A 22,787-nucleotide genomic window follows, 5' to 3' on the forward strand; every position below is an offset into this window, starting at 1 on the left:
TCCACAGGGGTTTATTACTGGCTGGCTAACAAACTGCAACTCAGCCAACCTGTAAAAATGTGAACTCGGGCAGGGCCCCAAATCCAATTCCGGCTCCCTGAGGAAATCTTATTGCTAACCAGACTTCCCCCATTGTCAAATTTCTCTGGCACAGTCTCCCAGAGCAGGCTATAGCTCTGAGTGCTGTCTGTACCTTATCTTTTCTACTGAAGCAAGAAATATCAGATTAGCTGTCACTTCACTAGGCTTGAGGTTTTGCGGGGAAGCGGTGATCAGGTTTTCGATTTCATGGTTGGGTTAGCGAGTGCTTCGCAATGACGTTAGGCATTTTAAACCTTTAGAGGAAATTCAACGTTCTCGGATGTCTGCTTTACGGTTGTAAAAATGGTGAGTTTGTGCCAGCAGCACACCTGGGTTATACAACAAAGGGTGGGTTAATGCGCTTTGGCGCACCTTGAAACTCCCTGCCACATGGCTGGTTCTTAGAGTAGACTTTCCGTGGCATGGGCTGCTGCTTTCTTTAAGTAAAATCTAATTTCTGGGTCCAGTTGGTCCCCATAAATTGGGACTTCCCAACAAAAAACTTCGATATTTCTCCACTTGGTCTTCAGCTGGCACTTTTCTACCACTCCACCGTAGTTCCTCATCCTCAAAACACAGAGCCCAGCCTGGATCCAGCCACGTTGAAAGGGTTATCCTGCAGGAACATATACACTGTAAGTTTAGCCAAGCACACAAGTTTCCATATTGCTAAGGAACAATCACCCCCGTTGTTCGCCCTGGGTTATGAATATCAAGGGTGTCTATGAAGTTCAGCTCAAAGAACTGATCTGATGTAATTAATGCTTGTTTGTATGTGCATCTTCCTCTTCAAAGCCCTTCTGCAACTCTGAGCTTGCTTTATCCTCCTAACATTCCCTTGAAGCAGGTGAGGTAAATATTAAACAAGTTGAGCTCTTAATCTGAGCAGTTTTGAACTTCAGAAACCCCGTAGTCTAGCCTTGCCTGAGGTTCTGAGGGTGGAGAAACAGAGGCACAGCTTAATGGATTGGATTCATAAGACAAACAGCTTGTGAACTTCTTTAAGAGTGACAGACACAACTCTTACCTCTTGGTATATGTCCAGGACCTGGCACCTTACAGGATGCCCAGTAGGTATCTGCATAAATTATGGCAACCTTGTGAAGGACGGCCCATTTTATAGATGAAGGCTGAGTGACGGTGGCTTCACCAAGTCATCACTGCAGTGATCAGCTGGGATTTGAATGGAAATTTCTGACTCCTGAGTTCCCTGGCTTTTTATTTTTTATTTTTATTTTTTGAGATAGGGTATTGCTCTCTCAGCCCAGGCTGGAATGCAGTGGTGCAATCACAGCTTACTGCAGCCTCTACCTCCTGGGCTCTAGTGATCCTCCTACTTCAGCCTCCCTAGTAGCTGAGACCACACATGTGCTACCACACCTGGCTAATTTTTAATTTTTTGTAAAGATGGGGTCTCACTCTGTTGCCCAGACTGGTCACAAATTCCTGGGCCCAAGCAGTCTTCCCACCACAGCCTCCAAGCACTGAGATTACAGGTATGGTCCACTGTGCCCGGCTCCCTGGCATTTTTTACTACCAGAAAGTAGGACCTGAGTGGAGAGGGTGGAATGTTGGATGCCTGAATCCCACAGCTATAAATAATACCCCCTCTCAACCCCGCCCCAAGAGGGCTTAGTCATTTATTTTGTTGTTGTTGTTGTGGAGTTTTCCAGAAATATTCATGTAGAGGAAAGTGGTTTGGGTTTATTCTCTAATGACCCAAGTGAGGGGGCTTGACTAGCTTAAGAGGAAAAAGGTTAATCTGGAGGAAGGGGAGCAGGAACATTCCCCCACAATCCCACAGTCTGGGGACCATCTTCCTTGGAGTGTGGCCTGGAAGCAGACAGTGGAGGGGTGGGAGGGGGGAACTTGCATGGTATTAGTGCAGTGATTAAAAGTGAGTGCATGGTATTAGTGCAGTGATACAAAGTGCCTGTAATCCCAGCACTTTGGGAGGCTGAGGCGGGTAGATCATGAGGTCAGAAGTTTGACACCAGCCTGGCCAACTAGTGAAACCCTGTCTCTATTGAAAATACAAAAATTAGCTGGGCGTGGTGGCGGGTGCCTGTAATTCCAGCTGCTTGGGTGGTCGAGGCAGGAGAATCACTTGAACCCGGGAGGCAGAGGTTGCCATGAGCCGAGATCATGCTACTACACTCCAGCCTAGGGGACAGAGCAAGACTCCATCTCAAAAAAAAAAAAAAAAAAAAAAAAAAAAGTAGCCTACAGTGGGTCTACTCATCCTTAAGAGTGAGCAACTGAGAGAAGCAGCTTAATGGCAGTCAAACAGATAGAGTCATTCATTATGGCCTTCAGCAGGTTCAGCTGACCCATAGTCAGCCTTTAGGTCATCATCAGCTTTGGGAGGAAACTTCTGCATTCAAAGATGTATCTCAGTGAGCACAAGTTAACATCAAGATGGTTTTGTCTATTTCAGTTCTGGGTGTAAAAACTGCCTTTTATTCTGGAAGCCCCTACTCTGGGGTATGCCCTTTATTTACATTTCATTCTTCCTGTAAGCATATATTTAGCATCTGCATAGATCAGGCTGCTGTTCTAGAACTTCGGCTAAAGCAATGAAAAAAGCAAAGTCCCTGCCCTTGGGGAGCTTACAGTCTAATTTAGCAATTTATTTCCTTCCTTCCTTCCTTCCTTCCTTCCTTCCTTCCTTCCTTCCTTCCTTCCTCCTTCCTTCCTTCCTCCCTCCCTCCCTCCCTCCCTCCCTCCCTCCCTCCTTCCTCCCTCCCTCCCTCCTTCCTTCCTTCCTTCCTTCCTCCCTCCCTCCCTCCCTCCCTCCCTCCCTCCCTCCTTCCTTCCCTCCTTCCTTCCTTCCTTCCTTCCTTCCTTCCTCCCTCCCTCCTTCCTTCCCTCCCTCCTTCCTTCCCTCCTTCCTTCCTTCCTTCCTTCCTTCCTCCCTCCCTCCCTCCCTCCCTCCCTCCTTCCTTCCTTCCTTCCTTCCTTCCTTCTCTTAAAAACAAAGGTTTTATTTCGTTTTGTCCACAGTAGGTATTTCACATTATCTCATGGTGCAGGGCCCCGGGATGGGGGTCCCTGTGCAGTACTTGGCGGGGCGTGTGGCCAGGGGAGATGAAGCAGTATGCTAGCTGCTCAGGCCCAGAAGGGGAGAAGGAGGGCTGGAGGCTCCTTAAAACCTACTGAGGGGCCAGGCATGGTGGCTGACAACTGTAATCCCAGCACTTTGGGAGGCCAAGGCAGGTGGATGACCTAAGGCCAGGAGTTCGAGACCAGCCTGGCCAACATGGTGAAACCCCATCTCTACTAAAAATACAAACATTGGTGGGGTGTGGTGGCGTGTGCCTGTAATCCCAGCTACTTGAGAGGCTGAGGCTAAAGAATTGCTTGAGCCTAGGAAGCAAAGGTTGCAGTGAGCTGAGATCATGCCACTGCACTCCAGCCTGGGCAACAAAGTGAGACTCTGTCTCAAAAACAAACAAAACCTACTGAGGACCACAGTGGCGGTGGTTAGCATGGAGGGGGGTCAGGCTTAGCCCCAACAACTCAGAATTCTACTTCCTTGTAAGGGCCTCAGTTTCCCCACCAGCCCCTTGGGCAGGCCTGAGGGTCTGAGATCTGATGGTCTGAGGGTCCTAGAGAAATCCAGCCACTCAGAAGCCTGAGATATTTTAGCATCGTGGCCAGGCCCCCTCTCCCAGGGGACCCATTTCCCAGCACCCTCTCCACTGGCCCCACCTCATTCCTTGGGGTAAAAAGTATTTCTTCTTTCTTCTTTCCTCCTCCTCCTCCTCTTCCTCCTCCTCCTCTTCTTCTTCTTCTTCTTTCTTCCTTCTTCTTTCTTCTTTCTTCCTTCTTCTTCCTTCTTTCTTCTTTTTGAGACAGTTTTACTCTTGTTGTCCAGGCTGGAATGCAGTGGCACAATTGTGGCTCACTGCAAACTCCACCTTCCGGATTCAAGCAGTTCTCTGCCTCAGCCTCTCAAGTAGCTGGGATTACAGGCACACGCCACCACACCCTACCAATGTTTGTATTTTTAGTAGAGATGGGGTTTCACCATGTCGGCCAGGCTGGTCTGAGATTATAGGCATTCACCCCCATGCCTGGCTAATTATGTATTTTTAGTGTAGACAGAGTTTCTCCATGTTGGTCTGGCTGGTCTCAAACTCCCCACCTCAGGTGATCTGCCCACCTCGGCCTCCCAAAGTGCTGGGATTACAGGCGTGAACCACCTCGCCCAGCCACATTTTTCTTTTGTTAATACTTGAAACTTTTGTGGGTACAGAAACCACAAACTGATCCGCTGACAAAAGGGGGAAGATTCGAGGCAACTGGAAACCTTTGGGGACCCATGTCCAAGTCTCTTCTCCCTAGCATGGCTTGGCCCACCACCTGGACGTGCCAGCAGGGACCCTTATCCTACACACATGGAGATACAGCCTTAACCCCTTCCCCCACAGCCCAGTGGCTCAGTCCTGTGAAGGAACCGAGGCAGGGGGGACAAACCCTGCTGCCAGATCCTATGCCACCACTCACAGACCCTTGGTTGATTTCTAGCACTAAATAAGATTTTTTTAAAAAAAGATGAAAACACAGAAAAACTCCAAAGCCCAGACAGGGAAATGATGTGGGGAGAGTGTGCTGGGAGCCTTAGCTGGCCGCCTCCTAGTAGTAAAGGGGATATTCAGGGGCTTCCCCTGGGCCTCGGCAGTTGCTGGCACCTGAGGGAGCCCTGTTGGCCACTGGGCCTTGGGGGCAGTACTTGGGGTCGTATATATATCTGCTGGCCAAGACCGAAGACCTGGCTGCTCTGGTTGGCGCTCTGTGTGTACTCCATCTGCAGAGACATGGAGGAGTTGTCACATTTGTTGGTTCCCAACTTGGTGTCATAGATGTGCCGCTGGGTCTGGGGAGCTGTCATGCCCACCTGGCTGGCGCACTTGTTTGTAGCCATCTGGATGCTGATGGTCGAGTGGTCCGTGGTGGGCAGGATGTGGTTCCTGGGGTGATAGAGATGCCTCCTCATGCTGTACGCAGTCATGCCCGACTGGTGCCACATTTGTTGGTGCCCATCTGCCAGCCTTCTCATGGTGGCGTTGTCGAAGTTCTGTTTCTGCTTCTCCGAGTACTTGACCCCGATGTCCATCCCGCTCTGCAGCCCCTTAGTCTTGGCCTTCCCCACCAGGGTGAGAAGAGACACCTGCACCTGTGTCATGTTCCCGCTCTCAAACACGTTGGTGGCCTCAAACAGGTCCACAGGGTTCATGTTGTAGCTGACCATGGCTTTGATGAAGTTCGAGAGGTTTTCTAGCTGGTGCCAGTTCTGCATGGAGTGGTTGATCTTGGGGACTGAGCCTGGCTGCAGCTTGTTCATGAGCATGCATAAAATAATCCTGTCCTTCAGGCCCTTCTGGAAGTCGGGGCAAATGGAGAGGCTGCTGGGTCCCTCAGTCCAGCTGCGGAGCTCTGCCTCCTTCTGGGGGTCGTATTTGGACAGGAGCCAATTCTTGACCTCAACTGAGAGCCGGTAGGAGAGGCCCTTGTTGAACCGCAAGGAGCTCATGGTTGGTGGCAGGACTGAACTGATGGGATGGGACCGATATAGGCCCTAATTTAGTAATTTTCTGTGCTTATGGGCTGCTTTGCAAAGCAGTTGGTGATAATTTCCACTGAGCTGTAAAATGAGATTAAGGAATTCAGTGAGAGGTCACTGGTACAATGAACAGAAGGCCAGGACTTAAACCCTGGTGTTCGGCCTCCACAGCCCAGGGGGATTCCATGGTGGTGCCCTGCCTCCTGGCTTAGCAGCAGAGTAGGGTTACTTGCTGAACACTGTCCTGCATCAACAGTAGCTTGTGCCTGGGGAGCATGTCTCAAACCTCTAGTCTCCCCTCCTGCCTCCTCATGTGGTGTGTTCCTAGGTTACCCAGTGCAGAGTGCTCTCTCCTCCCTGCTGCACAAGGAAGGCATTGCTCATGACAAGCAGAGTTTCTAGGGCCAGAAACTATAGCTCTGCACAAAGCATTTGGAGGATGATGGAAGAGAAGGAAGGAGGGAAGGGTCTCTGCGGCTCCAGTGAGTTGGGGCCTTTGGTCCTGATGCTGAGTGGTCTCCATTCAGAGACTCAATGTTATTGAAGAATCACAAATGTAGACAAAAGTGCCCAAATGATAAGTGTGCAGCCTGATGAACATCACACAAACTTAAAACCCCTGTGTTTCTGGCACACAGATCAAGAAACAGCATTACCAGGGCCTTAGATACCCCCTCCCTCCTAATTTCAACCCTTCTCTCAAGATAACCACTGTTATGACTTCTGAATACCACAGGTGAATTTCCCTGCATTTATTCTTTCTGTAAGGGAATCATACAGTTATCCCCTTGCCTCTGGCTGCTTTCACTGCACCATTGAAAGATTCTTGCATAATTCTGGAGTCGTGGTTCTCACCTGGCCCTCTGCTAAGAGACAAGTCTTTATTATGTACTTGGTCTCATCCTTTGTCTTTGGGGAGAAAAGCTTCCTTTTCTTTGCCCTTATCCTGATGCTTGTTTCTTTCCCCCAAAACAGAAAGGGAATTTGGAAAGGGGGGGCCCTGAATTTCTTTTTTATTTTTATTATTTAATTATTTGTTTTATTTTACTTTTTTTTTTTTTTTGAGACAAAGTTTTGCTCTTGTTGCCCAGGCTGGAGTGTAATGGCGTGATCTAGGTTCCCTGCAACCTCCGCCCCGTGGGTTCAAGCGATTCTTCTACCTCAGCCTCCCGAGTAGCTGGAATTACAGGCATGCGTCACCAAGGGCCCTGAATTTCTTAAGTGAGAACTTCTTCCTGGGTGGAGATTTATTTTTTCTTAATTTTTAAATTCAAACAAATTTTTTTTTTTTTTTTTGCAGCTGGGCATGGTGATTCACACCTGTAATCTCAGCACTTTGGGAGACTGAGGTGGGCAGATCACCTGAAGTCAGGAGTTCAAGCCCAGCCTGGCCAAGATGGTGAAACCCCATCTTTACTAAAAATACAAAATTAGCTGGGCATGGTGGTGTGTGCCTGTAATCCCAGCTACTTGGGAGGCTGAGGCTGGACAATCCCTTGAACCCAAGAGGCTGAGGTCAGAGATAGGGTGACTGTATTCCAGCCTAGGCAACAGAGCAAGACTGTCTCAAAAACAAATTGTTTAAAAAAAAAAAAATAGAAACAGCTAGGTGTAGTGGCTTACGCCTGTAATCCCAGCACTTTGGGAAGCCAAGGTGGGCAGATCACTGGAGGTTAAGAGTTTGAGACCAGCCTGGCCTACATGGTGAAACCCCTGTCTCTACTGAAAATACAAAAATTAGCCAGGCATGGTGGCATGCACCTATAATCCCAGCTGTTTGGGAGGCTGACAGGACAATTGCTTGAGTTTGGGAGGCGGAGGTTATAGTGAGCTGAGATTGTGCCACTGCACTCCAGCCTGGGCAACAGAGCAAGACTCCGTCTCAAAAAAATAAAGATAAGGGACTCACTGTGTTGCCCGGGCTGGCCTTGAGCTCCTGGCCTCAAGCAGTCGTCCCATCTCAGCCTCCCACAGTGCTAGGTTTACAGGTATGAGCCACCATGCCTGGCCCTGGGTAGAGCTTTTGGTCCTGACCAGTGTGTGGGTGGGCAGCAGCCTTCTTAGTTGGCCAACATGTTCAAATCCAGTTCCTCTCTTACTATAGAAACAGTGAAGTGTCTGAGATCCAAGGCCAAGTTGAAATGGTCATTCAGTCAACAAATGTCTGAATACCTACTGGGTACTAGATACTCGAGGGAAGCAAGGACACAGCTCCTTAACCTCAAGGAACTCCTGATTAGAGAAAGAAGCAAGTCTGTTACCTGGAAATTTTAATAGTAAATCCTTCATTTGACAACTACTTGTTGAGCACCTACTAAGTGTCAGGTACTGTTCTAGGTGCTGGGGGTTCATTAGTGAACAAAATGTGCAAAATTCCCAGCATCAAAGAGCCACTTAACTGCTAGTGTAGAGAGACAAAGTAGGTACAATATATGCACATACGATATTGAGCGGGGACAGGCGTGGTGGCTCACGCCTGTAATCCTAGCACTTTGGGAGGCTGAGGTAGGTGGATCACTTGAGGTCAGGAGTTCAAAACCATCCTGGCCAACATGGTGAAACCCTGTCTCTACTAAAAAAATTATAATAATAATTAGCCTGGCATGGTGGCAGGCCCCTGTAACTCAGCTACTCAGGAAGTTGAGGCAGGAAAATGACTTGAACCCAGGGGGTGGAGGTTGCAGTAAGCCGAGATCGAGCCACTGCACTCCAGCCTGGGCGACAGAGCGAGACTGTCTCAAAAAAAAGAGATTGAGGGGGAAGTGGGAAAGGAGTGATACAGAGTCACATAGGAGAGGTTGCTGACACATTCTTGGAGAAACCTCGAGGAACTGATGTCCAAGCTGGCAGCTGAGGAAGAATAATTAGGCAAGGGAGTTGGACATGAGAGGTGGCGTGGAGTGTTCTGGCAGAGGAACAACATGAGGGTTCCAGGGACTTGGAGACGTTTAATCTGGCTGGATCATAGAGTGTGAGGTGGGGACAGCCAGTGAGGAGCAGGCAGGATCCAGCCCTGCTTGGAATTTCTCACCCCATAACAGGCAGCAAAGTGTTTGGGGAAGTCCCAGTTGTCCCAGTATGGGGACCAGGGTCTCTGAAGTCTTCGCTGGAACCAGGGTATTGGCCCCTACTTCCAGCAACCCTTCTCGACTCCCCTCCCACTTCTCAGACGGGAGGACTGTGCCTGCCTCAGTTGTCTTTTTATCATTTCGTTTAGTCACCCGGCATTGCCAACCCAGGCAGCAGGGCTGGCAAGGAAGGGCTGTGAAAAATCACCACCACCACTCGGATACCAGTTGAGAGCTTACTGAATTCCAGAATCACACTGTGTACTTTACGTAATAAGCCCCTTTAATCCTCCTTAAAGCCCCATGGGGTGGGAGGAATTGGCCCCATTTAACTGGATAGGAAACCTCAGCTTGTCACTTTGTAACATATCTAATGTCACCCAGCTAATAAATTGTGGAGTCAGAATTTGAACACAGGTGTGACCCCCTAAGTGTGAGGCACTAACCATTTGGAAATCAGGGTGGGAGAGGGAAAGAGATTTGGAGTCTTCTGGCCCAAGCCAAATTAGAGGAAGACTGGAAATAGTTAACTTGTGACCCAAGAGCTTTGAATTCCTATTCCCTTCACAGGCCCCTGCTAATCACCAGGGGAGTGGGGATGGCAGGCACTTCTGCCCAGGACCTCTGGCCTCCCTTTCAGGATAGGAGGGAATAGGGAGGGTTCAGATACCAGGCCTGATAGCACTCACACTGACACTCCTCTGCAGAGAATCTGCTCTGCTTCTCCTCACCCCACCCCCACCTGACTCCAGCAGTGAGGACCTCCCTGCTCTTGTTCTGGGTGGAAGAGCTTGACAGACCCTTCCCCACTCACTCCTCCTCCCCTACCCCAACCAAATCTGGACATTCTCACTGTTCTGGGTTGCCCAGAGCATCAGAGGTCTGCGAATTCCTCCAGCGGACAGAATGCGCTCCAGGCTGCAGCCGCTGTGGTCTGCTGGACTTAAGGGTGCTGGCGACCTGCTGCTTAGGCAGTGAACCAAAACGCCTCACCCTGGGAAAGAAAGCCAAAGAGGCTGGGTGTCATGGCTCATGCCTGTAATCCCAGCACTTTGGGGAGGCCAAGGCAGGCAGATCACCTGAGTTCAGGAGTTCGAAACCAGCCTGGCTAACATGGCGAAACTCTGTCTCTACTAAAAATACAAAAATTAGCCAGTCATGGTGGCACGTACCTGTAATCCCATCAACTGGGGAGGCTGAGGTAGAAGAATCGCTTGAACCCAGGAGGTGGAGGTTACAGTTAGCAGAGATCACACCACAGGACTCTAGCCTGGGTGACAAAGCAAGACTCTGGCAAAAAAAAATCACTCATGGTGGCTCATGCCTGTAATCCCAGCATTTTGGGAGGCCAGGAGTTCGAGATCAGGCTGGCCAAGATAGTGAAACCCCAACTCTACTAAAAATACAAAAAAACTTAGCTGGATGTGGTGGCACATGCCTGTAGTCCCAGCTACCCAGGAGACTAAGGCAGGAAATTCGCTTGAACCTGGGAGGCAGAGGTTACAGTGAGCCAAAACCGTGCCATTGTACTCCAGCCTGGGTGACAGAGGGAGACTTTGTCTCAAAAAGAAAAAGCCAAACAAACCTCTTCCTTTCTCCTTCAACCCCATCTTTGAACTCAGGACTCTGGCTCTGTGGCTATCTAACATCTGAGGAGAGGGCTCAGAGCCAAGGCCACAGAGCCAGGAGGTGGGAGGGCTGGTAGGCTGCCTCCCCTCGTGAGAGCCTCTCCAGGTGCTACTGAACCCCAGGAGGAAAGATCTGTCTTTCCCTAGGACTTTGAGGCATCTTAGGGCTAAATGGGGAAATGGAGGATGAGGAGGTATAATCCCAGACACTTCTCTTTTCCTTCAATCTCAGTAGCTCCCTTTTTGTTCAAGACCACATAAAGTTAGTTAGAAGTTACTTATTAGCAAGAGACCTTGACAACCTGTTTTACCCCAGAAGTAGAGGGTTTATTTTTGCTTGAGTTCTGACCTTAGGGTCTCACATTCACTTTAGGAAGTCATTGATACCCAGGAATTAACCGTGTCTAAGAGTGCATGTACGTCTTTCTAAGAAGGCTCCTCTTCAAATTTGGGGACCACAGATATTCCCCAGATCTCCCAATTTTTTTTTTTTTTTTTTTTAGACAGGGTCTCACTATGTTGCCCAGGCTGGTCTTGAACTCCTGGCCTCAAGTGATCCATCTGCCTCAGTCCTCCCCCAAAGTGTTGGGATTATAGGCGTTAGCCATGACTCCTGGCCCCCAGTCATTTTATAGATAAGCTAGAACTACTGCCTAGAGAAATAGTTTGCACCTGGGTCCATTTGGAAATTCTTCAGACTCTCATTAAATTCAGCAGTGGGAACAGGCCTGATAGTGTACATCCCGGCACAGGCAAGGGAAAAATGGATTCTAAGCTGTTTCTCATCCCAAATGATGTGGCCTGAAGCGAGTTACAGAGTCCCACTCCTCAGCCTTGAAGTGCTAACTCCCCTGTGCGTGGGAAATGGCCCAGGAGCCATGAGGAGGTGGGCAGCTGGTTGGACTGCTCACTGGCTAGTGAGAGCGCCCAGGTGGAGGGTTCAGTTACTATCCTGGGTGTCTTGCTGAAGGCTTGCTGCCTTCTGAGTGGCCTTTTCACAGCGAGCCCCATCTTGTTGTAGTTCCAGGCAGGGGAGAAACAGCTACTTGTGAGCTCTCCCTACAAGCCAGGACAGGACCAGGCCCACACACTACCCTCTCCCTGTGGAGTAGCTTCATCCAGGCTTGCCACCACACTTCAGGAGCTGCTGTTCTCTTGCCTTTTATGGTCTTTTTCCGCTTCCAGAAGTCTCCTGCATTCCCCAACTGGGACTCAACCCCACTCCAACTGGTTTATCCCTGCTTTTGGCCTCTAAGTCAGTAGTTTGCAGCTTGGCTAGTGATCAGATTGCCTGGGGAGCTTTTTATTTTTTATTGTCTCCACCCCAATATATACCATTTTATATTGTTTATGTAGGGATGGTTGGTTGGGATTTCAAATGAATACATGAAAATATGTTCACTGTGAAGACACACTTTTTTTCAATAAAATATGTGGCACTTACTATGTGACAGATAAAGTTATTAGTACTTTATGTGCATCAGCTCATTTAATCCTCAAACATCGTTGAGGGAGGTACTATTATTTGTCCCCATTTTACAGGTGAGGAAACTGAGGCCAGAGAAGTTAAGTAACTTGTCCAAGATCGCACAGCTAAGTAAGTAGTAGAGCTCAGATTCAAACCTAACAGGACTGAGCTTACTCCACTGAACTTGACTGCCTGCCAACAGAGGCTGGGGTATGGTGGCTCACAACTGTAATTCCAGCACTTTGGAAGGTTGAGCGGGGAGGACTGCTTGAACCCAGGAGTTTAAGGCCAGCCTCGGCAACATAGTGAGACCCCCCATCTCTACAAAAAATACAAAAATGAACCAGGTGTTGTGGAATGTGCCTGTAGTCCCAGTGACTCAGGAGGCTGAGGTGAAAGGATTGTTTGAGGCCAGGCACAGTGGTTCACACCTGTGATCCCAGCACTTTGGGAGGCCAAGGTGGATGGATCACTTGAGGTCAGGAGTTCGAGACCAGCTTGTCCAACATGGTGAAACCCTGTCTCTACATACAAAAATTAGCTGCACATGCTGGCGTGTTCCTGTAGTCCCACGTACTCTACTCAGGAGGCTGAGGCAGGAGAATTGCTTGAACCTGGGAGGTGGAGGTTGTGGTGACCTGAGATCGAACTACTGCACTGCACTCCAGCCTGGGCTGAGTGAGACGCTATCTCAAAGAAAAGAGAAAGGATTGTTTGAGCCCCGGAGGCAGAGGTTGCAGCAAGTCAAGATTAAGCCACTGCACTCTAGCCTGGGTAACAGAGCAAGACCCTGTCTCCAAAACACAAAAAAATTAGAAAAAGAAACACATAAAAGTTCTTCTCTTCCCCAGTTCTACTCTCTAAGGGCAGTTACTGATTTTATAAGAATCCTTGTAGACCTTTTTTTTGGCACAAAAAACTTATGTATGCATTCAGGAATTTTAAAAACAAGAATTGGACTTTATCATGCATACAAATGTTATTCTGCAATTCACTTTTCAAACTTAGAATCAGAGGCATCTTTCCAGACTGTTAACTATACATCTATCTTGTTTTTAATAGTGCTGTAGTCTTTTACATGGTGAATGTACCGTGATTTATTTAGCAAATCTTCTGCTTTTATCTTTTACAGATATGGTGGTAGGGAAGAGTTAATATCAAAATTGTAAAGTGTTTGGATTTTTAGAAATCTAGCTATCAGTAATTGCCTTATTAGGAGGAAAGACTGCTGTGGAAAGATGATTGAGTGAGCTGTTCATCTTCACCCCATCCAGATAATTGAGCTTTCATGTTTAAAGACAGAAAAGACTCTGCTGTAAACTTCGATAAGACAGACTCTACTGTAAACTTAAGGTTACTAAACCATTTACAGATCATTAGTGTTCACACTAACCTTTGTTTTATGACTATCTAAATAACAGTAGTTTCAAAAGCAAATACATTCACCAAAAATCAAACTTTTAATTTGCATGAGTCAGAAGTAAACTACTACATTTAGTCACACTAGCATTATTTTCCTTGGGTGTTGAGCGATTGAGAATGTGTCATCAGTCAATGCAAAAATGCATTTTTTTCTCAAGTTTTTCTTTAGATTTCAAAATCTAGTTAGCAAGCATTTTGCTGAATAAAAGTTGATTTCCAGTCTTGAAGCAGACACTCATTTCTATTTTTATTTTTCCCCCAAGAGGAGATTGAGTTTTTTCTTAAACTCAAATATTACTGCAGTAAAGCCTAGGACAGGGCAGTTGCATGCTTGAAAACTTGAAAACCTAAAATAATTCGTAATTCCCATGATTCAAGACTTACATTCTCAGATGAACACATATGAAGTGTATGTATGAGGTGGGGAGACCCAGGGGATACTTACAATTCACTACTCTCTCTAGCTTTGAAATTATGTGACTTAAAAAATTTCAATTTGGAGAATTTGCATTTCTTCAATTTTTGCATACAAAGTAAGACTAATATTTATGGCACAATTTCAAATTTCTGCAGCTGAAGTTTACATGAAATATATCTGTGTTATAATGTATAGAGTGCTTGAATTGGGATCCCAGAGCCAGTGCATCTGGGTTGAATGTGTTCACTTACTACTTGGGGAAGCTTGGGGCAAGTTACTTAATCTCTGTGCCTCAATTTTCTCATCTCTAAAATGGATATAATAATGGGGATCTTGTATGGTTATAGTGAGGATTCAATGAGTTTGTGAATGAAACAGCATGTAGTGAGTACATCAATGTTAATTGCAAGTGGCAGGAGGAATAGCAGTATTGTTATAGCTGGAATAGTTTGTATACATATTTCTGTAGACTGGATTTCTAGAAGTGAAGTTGTTGGGTCACATGACTTTCTAAATTCATTCAACAATTGTTTTGTGAGACGGAGTCTTGCTCTATCGCCCAGGCTGGAGTGCAATGGCGTCCACCTCCCAGGTTCAAGTGATTCTCCTGCCTCAGCCTCCCAAGTAGCTGGAATTACAGGCACCTGCCACCACACTCAGCTAATTTTTTGGTATTTTTAGTAGAGGTGGGATTTCGCCATATTGGCCAGCCTGGTCTTGAACTCCTGACCTCAGGTGATCCGCCCACCTTTGCCTCTCAAAGTGCTGGGATTACAGGTGTAAGTCACTGCACCCAGCCAATCACTAGTAAACATATAATCGCAAGTTGTAATAAATTCTAGGAAGAAAGTTATACAAAGCCAGAAGGGTTTTTCACAGGGGAATCTGATCTAATTTGGGAGGGTTGAGGGAAATTTCCCTGAAAAAGTAACTTTTGAATTGGGATCTGAAAGATGTTAGTAGTTAACTGTAAAATTGGAATGGGAATGCAAGGAAACACTGTTCCAGACAGATGGAGCAGTGTGTGCGAAGGCGCTCTACCTTCCCAAGTGGTGGAACTAAAGATGCATGCCACTGTGTCCTAATCTCCACTGGAGATTGTTCAGTGCAGTGGCACACTCCGCCTCCTAGGTTCAAGCAATTCTCCCAGGGGGTTATGCTGTATTTAAGAAGAGGATCCGTTTGGCTAGAGAGTAGAGATAGAGATTGACACATTAAAGAGTTTGTTTTTTAGGACATGGTGGCATCCACCTTTAGTCCCACCACTTGGGGAGGCAGAAGCAGGAGGATCACTTGAGCCCAGGAGGTCTAGGCTGTAGTATATGATGACTGCACGTGTAAACCAGCTACTGAACTCCAGTTTGGGCCATATAACGAGACCTTGTCTCTTTAAAAAAGATTTTTTTGGCCAGGCACAGTGGCTCACACCTGTAATCCCAGCACTTTGGGACGCCAAGCGGGGGGGGGGGGGGGGGGGGGTGGATCACAAGGTCAGGAGTTCGAGACCAGCCTGACTAACATGGTGAATCCCCATCTCTACTAAAAATACAAAAATTAGCTGGGCGTGGTGGTATGCGCCTATAATCCCAGCTATTCAGGAGGCTGAGGCAGGAGAAACACTTGAACCTGGGAGGCAGACAGTTAGCCAGGATCGCACCACTGTACTCCAGCCTGGGCGACAGAGTGAGACTCCGTCTGTGAGGGGGGAACAAAACAAAAGATTTTTTTTGTTGTTTTGGTTTTTTTTTTTGGTCTGGTTTATTTTTTTTTTTTTTGAGATGATATAGTCTTGCTCTGTCATCTCGGCTCACTGCAACCTCTGCCTGCTGGGTTCAAGCGATTCTCCTGCCTTGGCCTCCCAAGTGGCTGGGACTACAGGTACGCACCACCATGCCCAGCTAATTTTTGTGTTTTTAGTAGAGACAGGGTTTCACCACGTTGGCCAGGGTGATCTTGATCTCTTGACCTTGTGATCTACCTGCCTCAGCCTCCCAAAGTGCTTGCTGGGATTACGGGTGTGAGCCACTGTGCCCGGCCTTTTTTTTTTTTTTTTTTTTTGGCAGAGTCTTGCTTGGTCGCCCAGGCTGCAGTGCAGTGGCACAATCTTGGCTCACTCACACTCTGCCTCCTGGGTTTAAGCATTTCTCCTGCTTTAGCCTCACTGGTAGCTGAGACTACAGACCCCTGCCACCACGCCTGGCTGATTTTTATATTTTTAGTAGAGGTGGAGTTTCACCATGTTGGCCAGGCTGGTCTTGAACTCCTGACCTCAGGTGATCCACCTGCCTCAGCCTCCCAAAGTGCTAGGATTATACTTCTAAGCCACCAGATTGTTTTTTATCCTAAGAACAAAGGCTTATCATTGAATTTTAAATGGGGAAGTGACTTTCTTTTTTTTCAAATGTGCTATGCTTTTGCATTTTTAAGAGATTCGTCTTTTTAAATGGAGATTTTTGTACTCTTTTATACTAAAGATAACATATGTACTAAGGTGGTTGGGGTAGAGATGGAAGGGGCCTAAGCCTTGGCGGGTGATAGTCTGGGAAGGGAAGCTCTAAGGGAGAAATGGTCAAGGAAGAAGCTGCTATTAGCTAAACCATAAGCCAGGCATTATGCTAAGTATTAACTCATTTAACTGAGGTAGATACTAGTATCATTCCCATTTCATAGCTGAGGAAACAGGCCCAGAGACATTAACCAACTTGCCCAAAGTCAGTGTGGACCTGTATGTGAGCCTGAGCACCCTGGCTTCAGACCCTGGGCTGCTTCTGATACCCAGATTTTATTCTCAAGCAGCTGAGTGCATGATATGCTGTTCCCTGGGCGAGATGCTGGACAAAGACCATATTTGGGTTAAGTAAAGATCGTGAATTTAAGTTTTGACATACTGATTTCAGGATATCTTGAAAGCATCCAAAGGAGATGCTGAATAGACAGATAGAAGTATTGGTCAGAGGAAGGATCAGGATATTGAAAATGTTAATATGTGGTCTGAAGTGCCATCAAAAAGCTGTACCAATTTACCTACTCATGAGAAATAAATGAGAGAATCAAGAACTTTTAAAAAAGCAACAAACTGCTTTCCCCAGATCCACTTCCAGAAGCTGACTCAGTAGAAGTAATAGGTGGCTGGTGGGCTGGGACTCTGAATTTTTTAAATAGTTCGCCAGATGATTCTATCAACTATGTTTGGGAATCACTGCTCTGTGACAACACTAAGGCCTCTTTGAAGAGCTAATGTATAGAAAGGAACAAACTGGTGAGATGTGAATCAAAGAAGCATAGCATTTTATTGATTTTATTTTATTATTTTGAGACAGGGTCTCACTCTGTTGCCTAGGCTGGAGTGGATGGCGTGGTCATGACTCATTGCAGCCTTGACCTCCCAGGCTCAGGTGATCCTCCTACCTTAGCCTCTCGAGTAGCTGGGACCACAGGCATGCCCTACCACTCTCAGCTAATTGTTGTATTTTTTTGTAGAGATGGGGTCTCGCCATGTTGCCCAGGCTGGTCTCAAACTCCTGGACTTAAGTGATCCACCCGCCTTGGCCTCCCAAAGTGCTAGGATTACAGGCATGAGCCACTGTGACCAGCTGCGTGGCATTTGGGACTTAATTTCCTATGCTTGCCTCTATGGCAGTTGATCCCATTTTTTAACTTTCTGCTTATATTAGGATTTTGAATGGCCTTCACCTTCCTGTCCTTTTGTTTTGCTTTTTAAATCACTGTCCCTGGTTTTTAATACTTCATTCTGCTTTTTAAAGCACAACACAGCCAGGTGGAGTGGCTCACACCTGTAATCCCAGCACTTTGGGAGGCGGAGGTGGGCAGATCACGAGGCCAGGAGATTGAGACCATCCTGGCCAACATGGTGAAATCCAGTCTCTACTAAAAATAAAAAAAAATTAGCCAGGCGTGGTGGCATGCGCCTGTAGTACCAGCTATTTGGGTGGCTGAGGCCAGGAGAATTGCTTGAACCCAGGAGACGGAGGTTGCAGTAAGCTGAGATCGTGCCATTGCACTCCAGCCTGGGCGACAGAGTGAGATTAAGTCTCAAAAGAAAAGAAAACAAGAAGAAGAAAAAGAAAGAGAGAGAGGAAGGAAGGAAGGAAGAAGAAAGGAGGGAGGGAGGGAAGAAAAGAAAGAAAAACACACACATCATGTTTGGCCCTAACAAGCACCTTGGTGTGTGTGTGTCTGTGTGTGTTCCCATTTTAGAGACTGGGAATTAATAAGGGCTTACATTTATTGAGTGCTTACTGTTAAACAGTTTAGAGATTAAGCGATTGACCCAAGGCTGCAGAGCCAAATACACAGCACTTTTACCTACCAGACCCTTAATTGTTATACAGCTGTCTCAGGTTGATCACTGGGATCTTAGTTCCTTTGTTCTGGCATGGTCCTGAGGATGGTAGTCAGTGAGCCAGACAGCACACCTCATGTTGTGTCAGTTATTGTTCCAAACTCCCAGAGTGCCTAGTTTGGGTTTCACTCTGGGATTATAAGCGAAGACTCACCTCCCAAGGGTTATGAGGAACTTGAGTAACACAGCTCTTTCCAGAGAGCTTTTTTCAGTGAAAACTCCCCTGGAACTGCTTTCTCCATCCTCAACAACATGAGGTTGCCATATAATTTTTCTAGTCGGGGGAAAACTCACATCAAATTCGAATTGCAAATCAAATACATGTTTAATATGGAAAAATTGGAAGATAAGCAAAATACAGGCCCACGACACATAAGGGACCTTTGTCTTTTCAAATGAATATCTGAAATCTATCATCCATTTCCCAATATTTCCACCTGAGTCTTTGTTGAGGATATCTGATCTGAGACAGAGGCCCTGAGTCTGCATGACCTCACCACTCACTCTCCAGCCTTGCCTGTCCAATAATCCAGCTTCCTCTAATGCTTGGATGGGTCAGAAAAGGGCTCCAAGCTGAGGGCCTCAGACACCTAGTAGTCCCCATCTGCTGGAAGATCCAGGTCCAGGGGTCCTGTGTGTAGATGGGGGCTGGCTGCCAGGTGTAGCTGTATTCCACCAGGGTCCAGATGCCCTCCAGGACCTCCTCTGCTTACAGCTCTAGGGAGGAAGTCCTGGACCCCCAAGAGGTGCACCCGGGGCTCTGGCAGGCCCTTGCAGAGCTGCCCCAAGCTTGCCCCGGGGCCGCTCCCAAGTGAATCCAGGAGCCCCGAGGCCTCTTGGGATCCCAGCATGCACCTATTTGCATACTTGGATTCCCCCTCCCCGTTGGCCTCCAAATGGATCGGGCTCACTGGCCGCCATCTTGGTTTTCCTGTGCGTGGAAAATACTTGGTGACCCGAGAGGCAGACCACGGCCTTGGTACCAGGTTTCAGCCCCCCTTTCTCTCTTCTTTTGGTACAAGAATAAAACAATTAATATTTTATATAATAATTGTCAGACTTGTGCTATAAATGGCTTTGTGACCTGCTTTTTTCCACCTTCTGCAAAGTACTTTTTACTGGATAGATTTTCTTTTACAATATTTAAGGCTGTAGATTAGACATTTGGATGACTGGCACCGCATAATTAACTGTTCTATTGAAAGTTAGGTTGTTGAGACCTTTTTTTTTTTGCTTTTTTTTGCTATTAAGCAACAGTCACGAACATCATGGCAGGTATGGCTTTGTCACATCTGGGATGGTATCTTGGCACAATTCCTGGGTCAACGGACTTGTTTAAGGCATCTTAATTTGCCAGAAAGGTAGTGCCGGTTAACATTCCCTCACCCCTAGCAATATATATAGCAGCACCCAGTTCCCAAGTGTGACACAGCACTTGTTCTTTTAATTTGTGTTTCTTGGCTGGTGAGCTTTTTTTCTATATGTAGTTTTATTTAGGAAAAATGCCAGAATCTTTTTTTCAAGTCAATTCCACTTACATTTCCCCTGTGCCCTCTTATCCCAATCCCTTAACAGAAGGTAGTGATAGCTATAAGGACAAGTTTGTTTGTTTTGTCAGCTAGATATGTCCCTAAACCAAGCTAAAATAGATTTACTGGGCAATCACTTCCCCCACTCCCCAGGCTGCCTTTTGGCCATAGCATGTTTAAGCTGATGTTTTCCTTTTCCTCTAGTCAAAATACCCAGAGATCAGTAGGGAAATTGGTGAAGATTGAGCTCTTGATGGGCATTTTGTCTCCAGAGAGATGGGTGGTTTTATTTTGCCAGAACATCTAGTAATGTTGGACATTGGGACCACATAGCATGAAGAGACAAGCTCCTGACCTTCAATTGTGTTCCCTTGGGAGTATGGAGGTGTCTAGGCAAATTCCAACCTAAAAGCAGGCCTGGAACATAAGAGGAATGAGTTCTCAGCCCAACATCCATCAATTTGTATAAGTCTATTTAAAAAGCTTTCTTTTTCCAATAGCTCTAGTACCCCAGGGACCAAAATCTTCTTGCCCAAGTTTTTTTAGTGGCGCCAGTTCAGGACCTGAGGCCAGCCTTGGCAGGATGATCTTTAGAGAGGAGCTTTGAACATAGGCCAGGGACTCCTGGTTCCATTAGATGTCTTCTATCTAGTGCAGATACATAGAGCTCTGGCTTTTTTGTTAATTTCTCTTTTTGTTTATTTATTTTTACCTACAATGTATTCTATGATATTAATTGTTAATTTCTCTAGAAGCGGTATCAGGTTACTGATTCCCTTTTTCCCTTCCCCGACATATTGTAGGAAATGTGCATTTAGGCTCAGTGCTAAAAGCTGTCCATTTATATTGGTAGAGCTAACACCTCTTTATCGAGTTCATTGACCTTGTGATTCAGAATCATTGTGAGAGAAACTGAGGCTAATGTAGTCGAATGACTGAAGCCCTGGATGGGTATGGAAGAAAGAGCTATGTTTAGGCTTCCATTTTCCAGCTTTAAATTCTGAACTATTGCCCCATGTGCTCATCATCAGCTTGCTCCAGAAAGAGTCTGAGGCAAGCCCATTCATGCCCCTGTGATCTGGCCAAGTTGTGTGGCCTTGTGGAACCATGCTGCAGTTAGGAAAAGGAGTCAGTTTACTTCACCAACTATTAAAAGGTGGGGTAAAGGAGGGATGAGTGATGATGAGACCTGGTTTCATATCAGTTTCATTTTGAAACTAGTGATACAAGACAGTGGTTCCAGGAGGCATCTGGGAGGAAATTGTAATGATCTGCCTCAGGGTTTACCATTTACCGGCCTGTCTGTGACTCATAGCTTGCAGAGGAAGACTACTCATGTTCCTACCCATGCCCCAGCAAGTTTCCCTAGAAAGGCCAGCTTGTCCATAAAATCTCTGTCTTCCGCTTCCTTCAGTAAACCACAGAGCACCCCTACAATACAGCCCTCTCCAAATGCAGACTGAGCCAGTTCCCTATTGTGCCCTTTTGTCCTATGTGTCATTGTCTTTGCCTCAGCTTCATCCACTGAGTAAAGCATACATCTGAAGCTAACTTCTTCCCACTTTGAGAGAGAATTTTTTGGTAGTCTAAGAGGCCAGGATGTGGATGTCAGAAGCCTAGGTTAATTGTGAGTGGGCTAAGATACCTTTTTTTGAGAGCTTACCTTACCCTGGGCCAGACACAGTATTCAGTGCTGTTTGAACACTAACCCTTTTAATCTTCCTAATAACCTGATGAGGTAGGTATTAATGTTTCATTTTCCATGTGAGGACACTGAGCATCCATATACTCATACAATTTGCCCAATTATGTGATAGGTAAGTGATACTATAGGGATTGGAATCCAAGTCTTTTGAACTCCAAATTTTATATTCTTCGTTACTTCCCTGCCTTCAGGATCTAAAACCTGATCTTGCTGCTTCCTGGGGCAGTTCAACGCCTGGCAGCCTCTTGCTTCCTGAGTTGTCAGACTGGGAGCAGTAATATTACCTTGAAGGTTATTTTGTGAGGATTTGGGTAGGAAAACACGTGGCTGGGTATCCTGAGCAGAGTGGGTGTTTGAAGCTTATTCCTGTCACTCTGGACCATTGCTCCTCAGTTGTGTTCTGCACCCAACTCAAAGCAGAACTGATGGGACCAGGCCCTCGGTGTACCTGGAATATGCACCCTGAGTGGGAGGCACATATGCCTATAATATGACTACTGGCTTCTCCTTGATTGTTGACACTGTCCCTTCTAAGAACAGATGGACAGCCCAGATACTATGCTACAAATACTTGGAACTATGTAATGGTGGAAATATGCCAGTGGGAAGCAGATTTTGTAGACAGCGGAAAGAGGATTTCTGGCTCCCCTGGGGGAGTAGCAGCCCTAGAGTTTTGGGAATTAAGTCTTCTGAATAATAGGGGAGTCAATCCATTAGCCTCCTGCTGGTTAACATGGTAGGAGAGGATTGGAGTCATTATGTCTCTCCTTACAGGAAATAATTGACAGAATTGTCTGGTTAGCCCTTTACTGGCTGAAGACCTTTCCTTGGGAAGAGGACTGTTTTAAGATGGAGAAAAGTGGCCAGGCATGGTGGCTTATGCCTGTAATCCCAGCACTCTAGGAGGTCAAGGTGGGAGGGTCACTTGTGCCAGGAGTTCTAGACCAGCCTGGGAAATATAGCAAGACCCGTATTCCACCATTACATAGTTCCAAGTATTTGTAGCATAGTATCTGGGCTGTCCATCTGTTCTTAGAAGGGACAGTGTCAACAATCAAGGAGAAGCCAGTAGTCATATTATAGGCATATGTGCCTCGCACTCAGGGTGCATATTCCAGGTACACCGAGGGCCTGGCCCCATCAGCTCTAACCTGCTTTGAGTTGGGTGCAGAACACAACCGAGGAGCAATGGTCCAGAGTGACAGGAATAAGCTTCAAACACCCACTCTGCCCAGGATAGCCAGCCAAGTGTTTTCCTACCCAAATCCTTACAAAATAACTTTCAAGGTGGTATTACTGCTCCCAGTCTGACAACTCAGGAAGCAAGAGGCTGCCAGGGGTTGAACTGCCCCAGGAAGCCCCAAGATCAGGTTTTACTATATTTCCTATCTACCCCCCGCAAAAGAAAAGTGACGCTTAGTTTTTTTAAATCACTGTTTGAATAACTAATGCAGACACAACAGTCAGCATTCAAAAGAGTGTACAATAGGCCAAGTGTGGTGCCTAACAACTGTAATCTCAACACTTCGGGAGTCTGAG

The 22,787-nt window shown here is 46.6% G+C and overlaps 1 protein-coding gene and 1 pseudogene across 2 annotated transcripts in view; one reads left to right on the forward strand and one right to left on the reverse strand.

Annotated features, from left to right (window-relative positions):
* CDH3 (cadherin 3) overlaps window positions 1-22,787 on the forward strand; it is a 50,528-nt gene that overhangs the window by 1,650 nt on the left and 26,091 nt on the right. The gene's annotated exons all lie outside the window — the stretch shown is intronic.
* On the reverse strand, window positions 4,720-5,617 carry LOC108589310 (calponin-2 pseudogene; annotated as a pseudogene).

The sequence above is a fragment of the Callithrix jacchus genome, chromosome 20 (genome assembly GCF_049354715.1).
Source record: "Callithrix jacchus isolate 240 chromosome 20, calJac240_pri, whole genome shotgun sequence".
Classification (NCBI taxonomy): domain Eukaryota; kingdom Metazoa; phylum Chordata; class Mammalia; order Primates; family Cebidae; genus Callithrix; species Callithrix jacchus.